Source organism: Miniopterus schreibersii (genome assembly GCF_964146895.1).
Source record: "Miniopterus schreibersii genome assembly, chromosome: 1".
Classification (NCBI taxonomy): domain Eukaryota; kingdom Metazoa; phylum Chordata; class Mammalia; order Chiroptera; family Miniopteridae; genus Miniopterus; species Miniopterus schreibersii.
The window spans coordinates 106,267,924-106,284,961 of NC_138101.1; the positions used below are offsets into that span (position 1 = coordinate 106,267,924).

The 17,038-nt window shown below is 44.6% G+C and overlaps 1 pseudogene across 1 annotated transcript; it reads right to left on the reverse strand.

Moving 5' to 3' along the window:
* Positions 1 to 5,317: 5,317 nt before the first annotated feature.
* Positions 5,318 to 16,833, reverse strand: LOC308568677 (small ribosomal subunit protein uS5 pseudogene; annotated as a pseudogene). The gene is made up of 2 exons: positions 16,790 to 16,833; positions 5,318 to 6,184 (listed from the first exon to the last, which is right to left on the reverse strand). The product of its transcript is annotated as a small ribosomal subunit protein uS5 pseudogene (transcript).
* Positions 16,834 to 17,038: the final 205 nt, after the last annotated feature.

The following is a 17,038-nucleotide window of genomic DNA, read 5'->3' on the forward strand; positions in this document are numbered from 1 at the left end:
AGAGAACTGAGGTTACTTATGTAGGAGGAAAGAGGATTGTGACAGGTGGAACTGCTCAATCCCCAGACCAAGGACAGCCTCACCCACCTCACTGCCAGGGCGCTGCTGGATTTGACTGTTTCTAAGCTTTTTTCCTTCCCTTCCTCCACCCTTCCTTGCACACCTATTGAGCCCTGCTCCCTAGCATACATCTTGCTAATGTTACCATGGATACAGGGCAAGTCTGAGGCCTTGGCATAGGCAGGGCTGCTCAGCACCTGAGTCCATCTATTCACTTGTGTCCTAGAGGACCATAATGGTGCAGAGACTGGGTGAAAGTTATGTAGAGCTGGATATGTTGGGAAGAGGTGGCTGCTCCCCATGGTACAACTCTGTCCTGGGAGCCCCAGTCTGAGGGGACAGACTTAGCCCTGACCTGAGGGCTCTGTATGGGAAGAACTATGACAGTGGCTTCGGGAGCTCCAGCCTAAGGTGACTGGGCAGGAACAGAGCTGCCCAGGACTCCTGTGTGAGGGAGGCAGTGGCACCACCCCTCAGTTTTCACAAAGCACGTTCCATTCTTTGGTTAGAGTGCTGATGTCTAAGAGCTGGGGGCAAGAAAGGTATGTGTGGGGCGACTTAGGTGTGCTGGTGCCCCCACCCCTCAAGTAAGTGAATGGAGCCCACACAGCCTTGATTGAATGTGGCTCTAGCCCCACAGTTCCCCCTGTAATCTTCCAGGGCTCCTGGGCAGGGCTGCATCCAAGCAGGACTTCTCGAACAAAATTACCTGGAAAATGGTGTTCACGGCCCCATCAAGACCTGGCTTAGGCAGAGCCCAGGAATCTGGGTTTTAATCAAACTGCCTTAGTAATTCTGAGGTGTTTGGGGATCCTATTTTGAGCAACATAGACCATTCCCAGTAGGTTACAGATGGGGAAACAGAGGTCCAGGAACTTGCTGATGGTCCATTAAGTCAGGGACTATGTCAAGACCCAAGCCAGTCCTGACCTTAGGGTTCTGGGCCAGCTGGGGGGGCCAGGAACCAAAACGTCTGCACCTGGCTCTGCTCCACCTCTATTGCCTAACCCAGACCTGCCCTGTCTGGGCTTGCTCTCTGCCTCAGGTAGCCTTGCTAGGTAACATATGGGTCTCTTGCCCTGAGTTAATAACAGGAGGGTGGTGCTCAAGGCTCCAGCTTGAGTGAGGCTCTTCCTCCTGGCTGCCCCTCTTGGTACCCTGGCCCAGTACAAAAGGCTGAGAGGCCAAACTAGCTAGCTTTGCTGCCAGGAGTTAGGCCTGGAAAGAGGTGAGTGAGAAGACATCTGGGGGTGATTATCAACACCCTTGATAACCTCCAGGTGCTTCCTGTCCTGGTTGGTTCTCAGAGGGGTTGAGGTGAATGGGCTGGGTTTCCTCAACCCCCTCAGGGGAATGGAGCAGGGCCCAATTCTGACCTCACTTGAATGTGCCTCTTCTGATCCCACCATCCCCCAGTAAGACGAATGGTGCTTCTAGCCCATGGGGCAGCCTTCCGGCCCATTCTGATGCCCCTGAGGCCTGGGGTCCCTCAGCTGGGCAGTCCCTCAGCAAGTGTGGGTATGAGGAAAGCTATAGAGTTACTCTAGCCTGTGGGCACTGGGCTCTGCTTCTGACTGTTCTCTGTTATCCAGGCATGTCCCTAGCAGCTCCCTCAGTCCCCACCCTCAAAGGGGAGCCCCCAGCCCAACCCTCCCAGGCCCCAGGGCAGGGGAAGGCATTGCAGATCTCCTGTCTCCTTGGCTGGACACAGCCCCTGGACTGGACTGGAGCTGGCAGGCAGATGGGGAGCTCCTCTGGTACACTGCTGTCTCCCTAGGGACACCAACCCTGATCATTCTGGCCGCTGCCTCTTGAGGCTCCTGCCTCAGTGGAGGTATCCACCCCATCTGACAACCCCTGCGTTAACCTGGTCACTACCTCTACCGTCCCTGCCTCTGCCCTAGAGGGATCCAGCTCTCAAGCCCCAGTGTCTTCTTGGGGCAGTGAGAAGGGGGTCTTGAGCCCCTGAGCCCCTTGGAAAGACCTCAAGCGGTCACGCTTATGATTACCAGACAGGGCAGAGGGTTCCTCGCTTTCTCCATCCTCCTGATGGAGAGGTATCGGGTTCACCACGGAGCCTGCCTCAAGGGCTCGCATCCTCTGCCTCATCCGCTGTTCTCTGGAGGCCTCTGGCTTCCTTTCTGCAGTGTCTGTGGAGCTGCAAGCGCTGGCTGGACCTTGAGAAAGACCACTTTACATAACTTCCCTGGCAGGGCGACCTTTCCCCATCTTGGGGTCACGGAAGAATGAGCAGTAGTTTGTGAGGGTGAGTTTACCACTTGCACGGAAATTATTTTGGGGGAGATAGCGGACGGCCTCATTGGAAGAAAGGATGAATTGTCAGAGGTCCCGAGAAACGTCAGGAAGGATGAATAAAGCTGCTAGCTGTTGAATTAGTGAGCAAATATTCCTGTGCTCAACCCACTTACTGGGTTTCTTCCCCTTGTCTACTGTAGCAGGAAACTGCACCGTGTAGCATGTTACCAAACTTATATCAGTTGTGCATTCCCAGCTTCCACTGCCTAAATCTGCGTAACCTGGTTTTACCTCCTTTATATAGTTAATCTCAAGAGATTGGTTTTAATGAAATATTTAAATGAAAATATGTTTTGTAAAACTACATGTAATTTACCCTAATTTTTCCCCCTAGTTTGTTGCTTAACTAACTGTTAAGCTCAGTAATTTCAACTGTCTGATGAATTCTGTAATGTAACTAAAAGCTGGAAGTTTAAAAAAAAAATAGTAGCAATTTGGAATACCATACTTCTTTATGTTTTTCATTTTAAATTTTTGTTTATTTTTATTTTTATTGTTCAAAACATTACAGATGTCCCCTTCATACTTCCTCCTACATGTTCCCCAGTTTGCTTTCACTCCTGTCATATCATAATTTCCTCTTTTTAAAATGTACTCCATTGGCATAGGTCAATTCCGATTTTTTCCACCCCTCTCTGTGCAAGTTGTTTGAAGCTGAAATGAGTGTGGTCCTTTCATCTGTCCTACAGTGTTCAGCATATCCAGCCTTAGGTCATGGCAGCTCAGAGTCTTCAAGGAAGTGTTATCAGTGTGGTGTCCTCCGTGTCCCCACCTGTTGCTGGTGGAAGTGGGCTTCTTGGGGTGCCACTGGAATAAGAACTTCTGGAAGCCCCCATGGGAGGATAAGGTACTGTGAAAAGTTTTATTTCTGTGGAATTAAACCCCTGAGTTTCCAAGGTCCCATCTCCCTCCATCCCACCAAGGAAAAAGTCCCATTTCATCTTCAGCAGAGCTAGGATTGTGTTCCCAGCTGCAGTCCATTGCATATGAAGTCTGTGTGGCCCATGACCATGCAGCTGTGGAAAGAGCACAAGCAAGTGCAAGGAAGCTGGGGCGAAGCAAGAGGAACAAGAGAGAAAGAATCCTCTGGGAATTATGTATTCCCAAACTGTCATGGGCTTGCATTGGGGTCCACCCTCCTAGCCCATGATCTTTGCTCCCAGGTTAGACTGACAGGCAAGCACCTTCCTACATCATCCCGACTTCACTGCCCAGGTGTCCATCTCCCCTTTGTTGGACCCCTTCCCCAGTGATTTGCAGAAAATAGACTGGTGGTTCCTTGGGGAGTATGAAACTGTAGCTTCCTGGTGAAGCTGCCCAGATAACCATGTTTATAATGTCTGGCCTTCCCTTTGCTTTCTTCATATTATTAATGTTAATAACTAGTTATGACGGTAACAGAAGTATCTAAATCTAGAAATGGTGTCGATGGAGTTTACTTGAAAAACAAATGCTTCAAGGTCTTATTCAGACCTTTGGCCATATACCTGGAAGAAGTCAGTGTTGCATGAATGAATGAATCTAGGGCCCTGAATTTTATTTTCAGTTCAATATTTCCCCTTTTAATGTGCTATTGGTATGCTGAGCAAATTTCTGTAAAAATTGGGTGGCCCATTTATATGTACCTAGCCTTTCTCTGGGAGAATAATTTTAAGTAAATATTAATATAGACACATTGTGTCTTTCCCATGAACATACAGAAATTTCCTTCTCAATTATAGGCTACAAGTTTTATCTAGAAAAATACATTTCCATGTGTTTCAAGGTGAGCTTAAAAAAAAAAAAATCCTTTCAACTAAAAAAATGGTTTTGCTTTTAAAAATATTTTAATATGAGAAATTATTGCAAAAAAATATCTTGACTGTTCCCACTAGTAGATTTTTTTTTCAGATGAGCTTTAGATTTTCCAAGTTCCAATAAAACTTACTGAGATTTTGACTGGAGCTTGTTAAATCTATAAATGACTTTGTAAAGCATTGACAGTTTTACAGTATTTAGGTGTTTCATTCAGGAACATGATTGGTTTCTACATCTTTTTAGGTCATTTATGTCTCTTGATAAAATTTCATGGTTTTCTTTATATAAAGCCTTCACTTTCTTTGCAACTGTTATTTTTTTTAATTGTTGACTCTATTACAGATGTCCCTCATTTCCCAGGCCCTTTGCCTCCCTCCACCCAGCCCCTGCCTCTCCTAGGCCTTCACCACATTATTGTCCATGTCCATGGGCTATGCATATGTGCATATATATTCTTTGGTTGATCTCTTCCCACCCTCCCATGTAGAACCAGTACCTTTTCAATGGGAAAAGTCCAATTCTGTTGCAATACTAGCGAATAAAATACTTAAGATAAATGAAATTGTTTACTCAAAAATAACTAATATTGAAAATCTTGAATGGTAATGCTTGATTTTTAAAAGGCCAAATAGAAACCCATCTCTCATTTTAAGCTTCTCAGATAACTCTTTGATTAAATTCATCTCTTTCTTTATAGAATTCTGTTGTTACCTTGATAGAAGCTTTCTTTAAAAAAAAAATCTTATTGATTTCAGAGAGAGGAAGGAAGAGGGAGGGAGAGATAGAAACGTCAGTGATGAGAGAGAGTCATTGATCAGCTGTCACCTGCACAGCCCCTACTGGGGATGAGCCCACAAACCGGGCACGTGCCCTGACCAGGAATTGAACCCTGACCTCCTGGTTCATGGGTCAACACTCAACCACTCAGCCACACCAGTGGGTTTGTTAGAAGCTTTTGAGCAATTACATAATCTGCTTTATAATGGAGCTGTTTAGGTATGTGTTGTACATTTAATCATGAGTGCCAGAAGATGAAAATTATGTCTTGTTAATTTTTGTGTCCCCAACAGTGCTTTCTACATAGTAGGTATTTGGTGAATTAGCTGTTTAACTTGAAACCTATCTATTTTTTTTTCAGGCTTAATTCACTTTATTTTTCTGGTATGAAATTATGTGGTGGCCACCACTGGAACCTGGGTCCTTTGCACAGAAACTCTGGTGTGGGTTTTTACAAGATGGTCAGTGAATTCCTGATAGCGAGACTTGGTGAAAACAGTCTCTTTCCAGGGATCTGGGGTGAGATAGCTGTAGGTCTTCGATATGGCATCAAAGGTGGCCTTGGCGAAGTTGCCCAGGGTAGCAGTGCAGCCCCTGGCAGGGGTATAGCAGTCATCCATACCAGCCATCAGCAGCAGCTTCTTGGGCTCAGGGGCTGAGACCATGCCAGTGCCCCTGGGGGCGGGGATGAGGCCACGAATACAGAGCCACAGCGGCCAGTCACCCTGCAAGGGACGCAGTGGGGCTGGCCAACCTCATTCCCCCAGTAGCCTTGCCGCACAGGGACAATAGAGAGCTTGGCCAGGATGATGGCCCCACGATGGCAGTGGCTATCTCCTTTGAACACCCAACACCCAGACCAACATGTCCATTGTAGTCCCCAGTGGCGACAAATGCCTTGAACCGGGTCCTCTGGCCAGCCCTGTCTGCTTTTGCACGGGCATAATCTTCAAAACTCATCCTTGAGGGCTGCCCCAGGAAAAAGTCAGTGGCCTCAGAGTCCTTGGTGGGAGGGAGAAGAGATAGGTCTCCTCCGGGGACTTGATCTTCATGTTCCTGACCAGGCGGCCCAACTTGGTAACAGGGACCCACTCCTTGTCCTCGGCCCCAGCCCCGCCCCCGCCCCCGCCCGGACCCCGACGGGCCAGGCCCTCCCTGGAAGCCGCGTCCTCCGGCCCAGGGCCCCGGAGCCCGGCCGCCCGCGGCGCCAGTGTCATCCGCCGTGTGGCGTTTCCTCGGGAAAAAGAAGCCTAAACAACTTAATAAACTGATGAACAGAATAGATTCAGTGACATGGAAGCATAGATGAGACTGACGAATGTCAGAGGGAAGGAGGAGGGCGGGGGGGTGGAGGGGGAGAGAGTAACCAAAGAATTTATGTGCATCTATGCCCAACCCAAGGACACGGACAATGGCGGGGAGAGGGGCTGGGGAGGGGGAGGGACGGGGTGGAACGGGTCACTGGGGAGAAAAAGGGACAGCTGTAATATTTTAAACAAAAATAAAATTAAAAAAAAAAAAGCCTATTTATTATTTTTAACTTGTGAACCTGGAAGTATGGGCCCTAAACAAACATTTGGGTTGACAGATGTCGTGGAGGTGTGGAGGAAGTGAGACCGAGAAGGATGATTATGTGATGCCTGCTCCTCTCTAAAAAAAAGCTGGGCTGTGTCCGCGCCCGGCCGCCCGCCGTCTGCTCCGCAGCGCGCTCGGCCGGCGGCACCTGCCGCGCCGTCAGACTGAAGCCCGGGAAGCAGCTTTCGGTTCTCGGCCAGGGAGGGTTTCAGGCTCCGCGCGCAGCCGCCCGGTTAGCTCAGCGGCCAGAGCGCGCGCCCGGGCGGCGCCCCCTCGGGGGCGGGCGGGCGCGGCGGCCGCGTACCCCTTCCGCGCTCTGGAAAGCGACGGAAAAACATCCTCGGGTGAGGATTAAACAAAACAAAACAACTGCTCATGCATATGTAGGAGTGGACGGCGTGCTCATGGACGCGAGCGGGGAAATCTCTTTTTAATCTGTCTTTACAAAAAAATAAATAAGGTGACTTTTTAAAAAGATATTCTCATAGCAGTGATTTTTCTCCATAAGAAAGTGAAGGAAACTTCCTGTATAACTTTATGGACCATGCTATTATTATATGTATATATTTTATTATAAGTTCAACATGTATTTACTGTTTGTTGAATGTCAGCCGCGTGCCATGTGCCGCGGAGGACGGCGGCGGGGGAGCCCTGGCATCTCGGCGGCCTACACCAGGCAGGCAGCTCCGGCGGAGATAAGGTACAAGTGACAAAAAATAGCCTTTACATATACTATAGAGTTGGGATGGAGGGGAGATTTTTAGAAAAATGATGTTATTTGAACCAAAGGTTGGGTAAGCTTTTGAAAGGTGCAAATGAGTGGATACTGTTAATCACGTTGGGGGTGAGAGGAGAGAAATGACATAAATGAAAATAGAGGGCGAGGGAATATTCAAGGAATTTCCAGATATGATTAAGTAGCCATATTTGGTTGGAGCAAAAGATAAGGAAATAGTGGATGGCAGAGATGAAGAAGTATTAATAGATAATGCCCAGATAGTGGAAAACTGTAAATGCCAAACTGAAGGACTTTTTGCATTTGACTTGCCTTTTGAAGGACTAGTAAACATTTTTGTGTAGTGAAATGATGGGTCACACCTGTGGCTTAGGAAAATTAACCTGCCAGTTGAGTGCAGGATGAATTAGATGAGAAATTAGAGAATGCTTCAGAAGGTGGTTGTTGCAGTTTGGGTGAAAATGCTTAATGGCGTGAACTAAGCTCAGGCAATGGGAATAGAACATTGCAGATAAAGAACAGGACTTACTTGGTAACCAATTAAATATGGAATTGAGAAAGGAGTCACACATTATCACCTTGGCAGTAATAAGAATGTGCAGTCTATTAATATAGAATCCATTGGAAGAGGAAACATGAATAGTCAATTTTGGATCTTTTGAGTTGGACTTTTTGGTCTGCCATTCAGATTATCTGCTCCTTGATGACAGGGACTTTCATATTAGATTTTGAATACATGTCTAACACTCATGTCTGGCACACAGCAGCTGTGCTATAAAAATTTGTTGACCGACTGAGACTAGTTACAAATTATTTAACAGACTATTGTTTTAACTCTCAAGAGGGGATTCCAGCTAGAGATCAAGAAGTTATCCACAAATATCCTGCTATGATATTTGAAGTTAGGTGGGAGGATGAGAGTCAACAAAGAAAAAGAAGACAATTTGTCCAAGGTAAGCATCTTGAGGAATGCGCCGTAGTTAAGAAGAAGGGGTGCAAGCATTTGACACTGAAAAAGACAGAAGTAGGTAGGAGTGAAAGACTAGAATTGGCCTATATTTGGTTTCAAGAAAGTGAATGGTAAAAAGTTGGTTGCTTCAAAATAGTCAGAGTGATAAAAACTGAGAAAAAGCTTCAAGTTGATATGGTTTGGTTAGTATATTAACCAGTATATATATATATATATATATATATATATATATATATATATATATATATATATATATATATATAAAAGCAGCTTTAAGAGGTGTGTTAAATATGGAGGTTGGTTGTAAAGGCTAAGTGATGATACAGAGTAAGTGAAAACAGAGTTTACTGTGTATAGTCATGCTCTATTCCTTGCTCTGACCGGGAACTAAACCATGACCTCTTGATTCCTGTGTCCATGCTCATCCACTAAACCACACTGGCCAGTTATTTCCTTATATTTTTAAGTCCAAGAATGGATAAATAGTAAAAAAATAACACTTTTATTACACTTTGCAAGTCAAAGTAGAGTGATAAAATATTTGGTAAGCTGGTAATCAGTAAAGTTAAAAGAGTGTAGATGATAGATTGACTAGTTCAATCATTTTTCTCTTTTTTTTCTTTTTAAAATATATCTTTATTGATTTCAGAGAGAGGAAAGGAGAAGGAGAGAGAGAGACAGAAACATCAATGATGAGAAAGTCACTGATCGAGCCCGCAACCCGGGCATGTGTCCTGACTGGGAATCGAACCCCGATCGCCTGGATCCCAGGTCGACGCTCAACCGCTGAGCCACGCCCGGCCGGGCCAATAATTTTTCTTATGTTAGCATTATATCTACTTTATATATGCCCTTTTCTTCATATGGGAGAAAGGCTAAATTCACTATCCTTGGAAGAGCCCTATTCTGAAGTCCCCAATTTGGAAAGAGATAACAACCTTAATTCACTTTGAGAACCATAGAGTTTTAACTTTCACAGTGGAATGTTGGAACTTTGAGGTGCCTTTGGAGAAATATTGTGATCACTCTCTCCAGAGATTCCAGATCACCTGAATTTGAACTTGGTAATTCTGGAGTTATAAGGATTACCATAAGAATTACCACAATAGCCATAAGAATTACCTAAATTTTTAATACCCACTCATGTTGGGATAAGGAAAATCCACTCCTTTGGGAACTCCATGTTAATTTCAGATAACCAAGTGTTTGGATAACTATAAGGAAAAAAAATTTATTTTAAAATATTTTCCTAGACATTTAACTTGGCAAATAGCTCTTTCTTGTGGAGAGAAAAGCAATAATAAATGAAGATATCAGAATAGGTTTTAAACTCTATTTTGGTTCTATGATTCTTTGAAACTAAACTTTGAAATATACTCAGTATCATTGATGTCTTTAATATGTTGTTATCATCCCAATATCATTCATTTTTCTTTAGTATTCAAAGGGTGATATGGACTTGAGGTAGCAACTTCAGGGTTTGAACCAACTTGTCAGCTTTGTTTAAATAGATGGACTGAGCCCGGCCGGGCGTGGCTCAGCGGTTGAGCGTTGACCTGGGATCCAGGCGATCGGGGTTCGATGCCCTGTCAGGGAACATGCCTGGGTTGCGGGCTGCAGCCAATCAATGACTCTCTTGTCATTGATGTTTCTATCTCTCTCCCTCTCCTTTCCTCTCTCTGAAATCAATAAAAATATATTTAAAAAATAAATAAATAAATAAATAAATAAATAAATAAATAAATAAATAATAAATAAATAGATGGACTGAAATACCATTACCTATGCTGACCAAGATATGGATGTTGGATTCAAATTGCAGACTAATATAATTCTCTCACTGCATCTATTTATATAACTTTTGTTGCTAGAAGCATTCTAGAAGTTAAAACTGAGAACTAGGATAGTGGTATGTGGAAGTAGTTAAATGGAGCTGCTAGCCATTGTTGGCTGTACTTATAAACTCCCAAGTCCTTCTGACTTTGTTCACAAAATGAATTTTTTCCATATGTTCTCAATATCTACCCTTTAATCTAAAGATTGCTTTTGCTCAATTTTGTCCATGTTTTTTATTTCAACTACTATTTACATACTATTAGTGCCTAAATATATATGGGTTCTATCTTTGTACCTGGTAGATTATTAGACATCTTTACATGCATAGTAATTCAAACTCAGTGAGTTCAAAACTAAATTTATTGTGCACTTTTTAATAATTATAACCAGAGGTGTGCTGGTTAATATTTAACCCAAAGCCCTTCTCCAAAAAGCTCAGATTTGTGGTGGCTATTGATTTCCTGTGAATGCATAGTAGGGAAGAGATGAGATGTAGCATGCCATTATATAGAATACCATTATATAGAATATCATTATATAGAATATCATTTAGACATAACCTCATGAGCACAGATAATAGTAAAATGTAACTCATGATGAGTTTGTAGTATTACCTCTTATTTTAAGTTTTAATATAACATTTAATATTAAGTTTATATAATTAAATTTTCAATAATGGCTATTTTAATAACTCCCTCACAAAGTTTCTGAAAATTTAATCATATCTCATGGGCTGGTATAATTACCATTCATTAAGAATTATTTAGCCCAGGCGGGCGTGGCTGAGCGGTTGAGCGTCGACCTAGGATCCAGGCGATTGGGGTTCGATTCCCGGTCAGGGCACATGCCCGGGTTGCGGGCTGCAGCCGATCAATGACTCTCTCATCATTGATGTTTCTATCTCTCTCTCTCTCCTTTCCTCTCTCTGAAATCAATGAAAATATATTTTTTAAAAAAGAATTATTTATATCAGTTATACTTAGATTTACTGCTTTTTTCATATTTTTAAATTTTAATTTTAATCCTGTCAACAATTCTTTGAAATGGGTGACACTATCCCCATTTTATTGACTCAGAGGATTAAATAATTTTTCCAAGGAGATGAAACTCAGTCTCTAAAATCCTGTTTAAGAGCAGCGGTTCTTGCCCAGCCGGGTGTGGCTTAGCGGTTGAGCATCATCAACTTAGGATCCAGGAGATCGAAGTTCAATTCCCGGTCAGGGCACATGCCTGGGTTGTGGGCTCGATCCCCAGTCGGGGGCGTGCAGGAGGCAGCTGATCAATGATGATTCTCTCATCATTGATGTTTCTATCTCTCCCTCTTCCTTCCTCTCTCTGAAATTAATAAAGATATTAAAAAAAAAAAAAAAAAGAGCAGCGGTTCTCAAACTTCAGCTTGTGTAAGAATCACCTGGAGAAATTATTGGGGGGAAATATTACTGAGCCACCCTCAGAAATTCTGATTCAGTAGGTGGGTCAATAATTTGTATTGTCAGGACATTCCCAGATGCTGCTGCACTTTGAATAGCACCACCCGCACAAACTTGTTAACATAAGAACCAGGTGATAAGCATTTTAGGCTTTCTGCAGGCCAAGAGGCACAATTAAAGATATTACATGAATAAAACAGAAAAAAATATATATGAGAGAAAACAACTATCCACAAATTGTTTTATTGCTGAAATTCAAGGTATAACATTAATTGAAAACAATTTATTATAATATAGGTCTACTACTGAAAAGACTGTAATTCTTTTTTTAAAAAAATATATCTTTATTGATTTCAGAGAGGAAGGGAGAGAGAGAAAGAGACAGAAACATCAGTGATGAAAGAGTAATTGATCGGCTGCCTCCTGCACGCCCCTGACTGGGGATCGAGCCTGCAACCCAGGCATGTGCCCTGACCAGGAATCGAACGGCGATCTCCTGGATCCTAGGTCAATGCTCAACCGCGGAGCCACGCCTGGCTGGGCTGTAATTCTTTTTTTGAGATAGCATTTTACATAAATAAAATGATTGCAGATTTTACCTGTTAATGCAGATTGTAATGTGACTTTACGGACTTGTCTTTGAAACATGTTTTCACACAGTATTGCTCTCAGTCCACAGGCATATGATTTTAATAAACATATTCATTGTATAGAAGGCATTTACAGAATTCTTCTAGATGTTTCTCTTAATATTTGCCCTTTAGCATGCTATTACATTGCAGATTAATGACTTCCAATTGAAAGTTAGGTAGAAATTCCTTAATTGCATAGTTAGATACATTTTTATATATGGAAGTTTCTTTTGCACTTGAAACAAGGACTGAAAACCACTGCTGAAACTATAGTTCAGCTTGCAAAATATATCTGTCCCAAATTTGTATATGCATGGATATCTTGCTTCTTGCTTTAACTTTTGATGGCACAAAAGGTGTATAAAGCAAATTGATTATTATTTGTAATTCAAACAATGTTGTCAAAATGACTTAACATAGTATGAGTTTCCCGTAGAAGTACTATTTTGCCTTGATTTTCAGGTCAAATTCTAAGAAACATTATCAAATCTGCTGCAAAATCTCATTCCCAAAGCCATTCATTGTTTGATAATAGTGGTTGAAGACTTTTTTTATTGTTCAGAAATTTTAATTTCACCCTTAAGCTTAAAAAAATCACAGTTAACTCTACAACATCTAAGCCATTAAACTGCTGTGTGATAAGGCAAGTCAGGATATTGAGCTTCTATTTCTTATCAAAGTGCACAGAACTGACAATGGTTATATCTTGAAAGTGAATGAAGTTGATACTACTGGTTGGATAATACTTGATAAAATAAAATATTTTAGAATGACATCAGAGGAATGATGGTGTGAGAGATCCCCTTATCCTCTCCCTCTGAAACTTTAACAAGTTGATCAACAATAACTCAACAAAGGATTCCCTACTCAATATATAGGCATGCCTGACAGACCTGCACATTGAAGCATCTAAAGGCGGGCAAACGGGAACAAATGGGGAGGTGAGAAAGGAGGAAAGCTCAGATGGCCATGTTAGATGGGCCAGGTACAGAAACCCAGGTACAGAAACATGGGCACAGAGACTCACCAGAGCAGAAAGCCCCAGAAGATGCCTTGCAAGGGGTAAAACTGGGAAAATAAGAACTTTGTCCCCAGGGTAATCTATCCTCCCCTAGCATATTGCTAGTCATGCAGTTTAGAACCCCTGATAACATCTAGGCCTCAGTTGTACTTCAGCTCCATACCCAGATAAGTACCAAAACCAGACAAGTGGTGCCGTGGCTGCCTCAGGACCAGATACATTGACTAATGACCTCCTGGCACTGACCAATCAGTGGAGACCACGACCCTGAAAGAACACACCTGGAAAGCTAGTGAATATTCAGAGATCTCCCCTAAGATTCCGCCTGCAAGAAAGAGATAAATATACTCAGGACAAAGGACCCAGTGGAGATGGTGATACCAGCACCATCTCCATCCTTCCGAGGGGACCCCATGAGACTTGCAACCAAGGGAGCAATGGACAGCAGTAGCTCATTCTGGACTTGCTCCCTGAACGTGTCTCTAAGGCCCCCTTCTCTCTCTCTGACTTCTCAGTGAGCCAAAGCAGCCCAGCCTAGGTTCCCTGTTGCTTCTTCTGTGCTCTTTCTTGTTTCACTGAACCAAGTGTATTTTTGCTGACATCATGGACCCAGTACCCTTTGGCTCAGTGCTGTGTAGCCTTTCCCTTTGGATATCCCCATCCCCTTTTAATAAATTTTATTTTTCTTTATTTACCTGGCTGAGATGAATATTTAGACTGCCCACATAACACCACATTAACCTTTCAGGTCACAGACACAGACCTGCAGCCAGGAGCTCATGGCTTGGCCCAGAGAGGGAAGGAAGCCAGTGATAGCAGGTGCTTCCTTCAGTGGGGAGGAACAAAGAATCTCAAGTGGGCACTCCAGCAGGAAAAATGGTGTGAACAGAGGCTGAGCCAGCTGAGAGACTAGGGCAAGGACACAGCACAGGGGTTTTGTTGTGCGTGTCCACTGTTGGGCAGTCAGTATTTAAAAGAAATGGAGCCACACTAATTTCAAAAGTGTACAAAGAACTCATACTCTTCAGCAAGAGGAAGACAAACAAACCAATTAAAAAATGGGCAAAGGACCTGAATAGACACTTCTCCAAAGAGGACATACAGATGGCCAAGAGACACATGAGAAAATGCTCGACTTCGCTAATCATCAGAGAGATGCAAATTAAAACCACAATGAGGTATCACTTCCCACCTGTCAGAATGGCTGCCATCAACAAATCAACAAAAGACACGTGCTGGCGAGGGTGTGGAGAAAAGGGAACCCTAGTACACTGCTGGTGGGAATGCAGACTGGTGCAGCCACTATGGAAAACAGTATGGAGGTTCCTCAAAAAATTAAAAATGGAGCTGCCTTTTGACCCAGTGATCCCACTTCTAGGAATATATCCTAAGAATCCTGAAACACTAATCAGAAAGAATATATGCACCCCTATGTTCATAGCAGCCCAATTTACAATAGCTAAGATCTGGAAACAGCCCAAGCGCCCATCAGTAGATGAGTGGATAAAAAAGCTGTGGGACATTTACACCATGGAATACTATGCAGCTGTAAAGAAGAAGGATCTCGTACCCTTTGGGACAATATGGATGGACCTAGAGAATGTTATGCTAAGCGAAATAAGCCAGGCAGAGAAAGACAAACATCACATGATCTCACTTATATGTGGAATCTAAAGAACTTAATAAACTGATGAACAGAATAGATTCAATGACATGGAAGCATAGATCAGACTGATGAATGTCAGAGGGATGGAGGAGGGCAGGTGGGTGGAGGGAGAGAGAGTAACCAAAGAATTTATATGCATATATGCACAACCCAAGGACACGAACAATGGTGTGGAGAGGGACTGGGGAGGGGGATGGGATGGGGTGGAATGGGTCATTGGGGAGAAAAAGGGACATCTGTAATATTTTAAACAAAATTGAACAAAACAAAACAAATCAGTTGGAAGAAGAAAAAAGAAAGAAAGAAAAGAAAAGGAGCCACAGAGCCCTGCTGCCCCTTGGACTCCCCAAACTTGCTTCCTGTCACCCTTGGTGTTGGGAGTGAGAAGCACAGTATCTGTAAACTGAGAGCTACTGCAGCAGAATCACTGTTTCCCTCTGTGACTGATCCCCAGGTGGAGCATGTGAGCGGGGACTCTGTGGAAGTCTGGAGTCACTTTAGGGTGAGGGGAAAACAAGCCCCAACCCCAAGCAGCAAGCAGCCCAGATGTAGTAGTATCTGATGGCAGCTTCAGTAGTCAGCTGAAGGAGGACACAGAGGCAAAAACCTTGGGATCCAGCACCATCTACTGGAAAATAGTAGAAAGACCTCTTTCAGAGAAAGCTGTTAGAGAAGAGCCAATAATACCTAGATGCCTAGACAGAGGAGACCAGCAAATACCATGAATAACCACAGTAGCGAGGCAGCTCAGAAAGAAAATGAAAAATCTCCAGAAAAATACTGGAACACATGAAAATATGTGATATAAATGACAGAGATATCAAGATTGCAGTTCAGAAAATACCCAATGAGATGATAAAATACAAGCAGGCAATTCAATGCACTCGGGAAGCAAATTAATTAACAAAATGATTACTTTACCAAAGAGATTGAAACTTTTAAGAAGAACCAATCAGAAATCCTGGAAATAAAGCATGTGATTAAGGAGATTAGACATGAACTACTGATCATAGGAAACAGAGCCAACCAGATGGAGAAAAAAATAGTGATATAAAAAATAGGAACCTAGAAATTATGCAGAGGGGAGAGAGGGAAGATGGCCCTGTGAGAAGCAGCAGCGCCCCCACTCCAGCCACGGACTTGATTTCCTCCTAAAATCCTACGTAACCAGCATGAAAAAAAACAGAGAAACATACCTGAGTGGACGAAGTGTGAGTGGGGAGCACTGAAGAAACATCACGGAGTCTGGTAAGAGACGGGGCCGTAGGAAGGGGGAGTCCCCCTGAAGCCTGTGCTGGGCTCCGAGCCTGAAGGCTTGGAGGCTGCAAAGCCCCGCGGACGGCATCCAAAAGCGGGGATCCCACACCCGGAGCAGAGAGGGGAAGGAGCGCCCCACGCACAGGGCAGAGGGACCCAGGGGAGTGGTGAGTCCGGGAGGAGATGGCACCTTCCTAGGAAACAGAGCGTCTAGGGGCGGCTGCGACCGGACTTCTGGTGCTCGGGATGCCAACCATAGGGAAGGCTGTCCCAAGGCCTGTGGCACTCAAGTGGTGAGGGACCAGAGGACTGCGCTGAGCACCCGCACACGGGGACCCTCTTCCTCCCTGTGGGGCACTGTGCTGAGCCCCAGAAAGCACTGAATCTGCGGGGTGCGGGGGAGGGGAGGGGCCCTCCCTCCCTGAGCTCCTGGTGCCGAGAGGCTGGGATCTGTGACCAGCCCTGAGGGTGTCCTCCCGCCCTGAGCTCCTGGGTGCAAAGAGGCTGGGATCTGTGACCGGCCCTGAGGGGCACCGTGGTGTCGCGTGAAGCCGCTCCAGCTTTGTTCAGACCAGCGGTGTGGGGAGCTGCGTGGAGCTGACTGGGTCCCCTCCCACTGGGTGCCTTGGAGCAAGGGAGGCGGGACCTTGCAGGGCGGACTCTGCCCGTGTGTTGCTTTGTGCTTTTGCGAGTTTGATTGCGGAACTGGTTCCCACCTTCCCAGCGTGTACTGCGCGGACAGACCAGTGGAGGCTGCCATTGGGGTCTGCACAGTAGACGGTCTGAGGGGCGGGCCTCGTGCGACCAGCCAACCAGAGCTGAGCAGGGAGGGGCGGAGCCGGCCGGCCTCTCCTGCAGCCAAGAGCATTGCCCCCAACAGGAAAGGGGTGGGTCCCGCTCACTGAGGCCCCAGACACCCCCCCAGGGCACAGTCCTGAGGGGGAAGGGAGAGCAGCTCATAGGAG